Source organism: Periplaneta americana, chromosome 14, assembly GCF_040183065.1.
Source record: "Periplaneta americana isolate PAMFEO1 chromosome 14, P.americana_PAMFEO1_priV1, whole genome shotgun sequence".
Taxonomy (NCBI): domain Eukaryota; kingdom Metazoa; phylum Arthropoda; class Insecta; order Blattodea; family Blattidae; genus Periplaneta; species Periplaneta americana.
Genome location: NC_091130.1, coordinates 2,917,774 through 2,921,118, shown reverse-complemented (window position 1 = coordinate 2,921,118; position 3,345 = coordinate 2,917,774).

Here is a 3,345-nt window from a genome sequence, read left to right as displayed (position 1 = left end):
AAACAAATAAAGAGAGAAAGCAAATGAAATGGCGTTGTCGTGAAGGTGACACAAACCGTACGTTCGCAACAATTGGATTATTTTCAGTTGCATCCCGCTTAAATTCACACGCACGAATAAAATAATTGCTATGCTCCTAAGTAAGATGATCTTTCATTTTATGCGTTGGATACAAAAGGCATTTTTTACAGTCCTAAAAAAATTAGATAGTTGACTTCACTCATAGATTCATAATTCATATAAAATAGATATTGGTATAGGCCTATTGTAATCACTTATAATAATATTCAGATATCTTACTAAAATCGATGTTTAAAAGTGATGTAGGCCTAAATATTAGTGGTTTATATCAGTGGCATTATAAGTTCATTACTTATGTGACAAATAATCGACAATAGGCCTACTATGAAAGCAAAACGTTCAACTGAAAAATAAAAATTAGTAACATTTATGGTCATTCTTCCGCCCGAACAGAGGTAACATTTTAGGCTTTTTATAACAGAATGTCGTGTGAAAAGAAGCTAACTCTTTTCTATGATCGAGCATTGCTGGCAGTCTTTTATTATTAGTGGTCGTGAAATATTTCCTAGGATATATTTGCGATTTCTACACAGGCTGAAAGGAAACCTTTAAGGGAAAAATAAAGTGATTTTTGTTCTATTGCCGTAAGTGCTAAGGTTAGGTTAATTTTTAAGCAACACATTTTAAATAATTGATTAAATGGCGATCTTACTCGTGTTAATTGTGTAAGCATGTGCTGCTTACAGCTGTTTCAGTGCTTCACGCACCATCCTCAGAGCCTACTAGATCTCGGCGTCATCTCGAACTTCGCTGCCTGTTGTGTGGGTGCGTTCGATTGTTGAAAAGTGTTGAAATGTGGTGTCAAATAGTGTGTGTGTTCTGAAATTGATCTGTGTGTTGAGAATTTGATCAGGGTGTGTTTTGGTGTGTCTGTATATTTCATATTGTTCTAGTGTGTTGAGTTTTTGGCTTTTGGGTTGTATGTGTAGGATTTCCATGTCTGTATTTATGTTATTGTATGTGTGGTTAGCATTAGTTATGTGTTCGGCATATGTAGATGTATTGTGTTCTCTGGTTATTGCTTTAATGTGTTCTTTGTATCGAGTTTGGAATGATCTGCCTGTTTGTCCAATGTAGAAACTGTCGCAACTACTGCATGTGAGTTTGTATACGCCTGTGTGGTTGTATTTATTTGTTTGTGTTGTTTGTGTGTTGAGATGTCTTCGTAGTGTGTTTTCTGTTCTGTATGCTATGTTGTATTTCTGTTTTCTGAATAAGGATGCGATCTTGTATGTGTTTTTGTTTTCGTATGTTAGTGTGATGTATTTCTTGTGTTCTTGTGTTTGTGTTGTGTTTTGTGTGTTTTTGTGTTTGTTGAGTTTTTGTTTTGTCTTCCTTATGATGTTGTCTATTATAATCAAATTCTCAACACACAGATCAATTTCAGAACACACACTATTTGACACCACATTTCAACACTTTTCAACAATCGAACGCACCCACATAACAGGCAGCGAAGTTCGAGATGACGCCGAGATCTAGTAGGCTCTGAGGATGGTGTGAAGTAGCACCGAAACAGCTGCAAGCCGCACATGCTTACATAATTAACACGAGTAAGATCGCCATTTAATCAATTATTTATATTCAAGTGTTAAAAGTAGTGTACGAAAGATTCGACATGGACAATACATTTTAATTTCCTCAAGCACTATCACTGGCCGCATTCAGAAAAACAAGTCGATGATTAATCGATAGTCGATCGTCTGCTGAACGCGCGTGAAAAGCAAGCAGCGATGATATTGTCCCATTAGGATCGGACGCCATTTTTTCCATCGATTTAGAAATTCGATTTACGATTTGTTAACATTGCTCATTTATTGTAACTTGCATTCCTCAGTTATTGTTCCTACCTTGGTTCTGTTGCCAGGAAAGGTAAGGTATAGATAGCGCACCATATTTCCTATCAGGTTCATGTTAGTCATATCATCAAAAAGAGGTTTAAAGTGAAGTCGTCCATTCTCTTTTGTTTTAAACTGTTTTATAACAATTTGTATGACCTTAATTATTATAACTCAAAAAGCCTTCGTCTTCGCGCCTTCAATACATGTTACATTTTAACGTTTAAATAAATGCATTCAGAATAACTTATTGAAACTGTTCAACGCCACGTGACCAATGACCTAGCGAAATCGATGTGTTCTGCCAGAGCCTTCTTCAGTTACAAGCCGGAGCCATACGTAGGCAACACTGTAATTAACTGTCGACCGGAGGCCTACCACACAGAACACGTGTTTGTGCTAATGCCGGTTTTCAATGTAAATTAATGTTACAATATAAGTGTGTGTCGATGGGATTATGTTCGCGGTCGTTAATTGTTGATGTATTATAAACTAAGTGCGTGTTGGCGATAAAAACAAGACAATAAGTGAAAATATGGCTGCAGTCTTTGGCAATTTTTACGGTTATTAATAATGACAAAATGATTGACAATTCTTCTAAATATTAAATATTATATAAACTACATTTTTATAGTCTTATTTGTGTTTCGTGGTGTATCAGAATTCTAGCCAAATTGTTGGTTCTCGCCTGCTATATCAATGAAGTTACGCCGTTGATTTTCAAGTTCATTGTAAACAGCTGTTATGTGATCCCATTAATGTTGCAGTTTTTAAGATTCGGAATGGCTGCTATACGTCAGAACTACCTTTGATTTGTAGATGCATACACTCAATTTATTAGTTTTTAAGGTTTATTGGTTAATATTATTTCTTTTGTAATAAATTAGTTATAAACATGCTTCTTTTCACTTCGTATTTACAGGACTTAAAGTTCACTGAGTTTACGCTAATTGGCACATACTTAATAGATAATGATGTGTTTTGTTACGTATTATGTTGAAGGTATGTTTCTTCATTTTTTCATAGATTGTTATACTTGGCCTAACTGTATTTACATCCTCATACTTTATTATAATATGTCAATAGTTTCCTCTATTTACATTTTTATTTTATTTGCATAATTTACATTCTTAGCTTCTTTTCTGTAGTTATATTTATTTAAAATTATATTTTTAAAAGTTTATAACAAATAATTTAGGATAACAGTATTGTTATAGTGACTGACCAGGTTCAAACTGAAACTGGCTTCCTGGGCATCTGAAATACGGTATTTATAGAAAAGCACGATGGATAATCGCATAAGATAATATTAAAATGTATCCTAGATCTTTCAAGTTACAGATGACACACCATGAAGTCGCAAAACATTGCCAATTTGCTAGCCATAATTTTTTTTAATTGAATGGAACTTTTGAATACTGCGTAG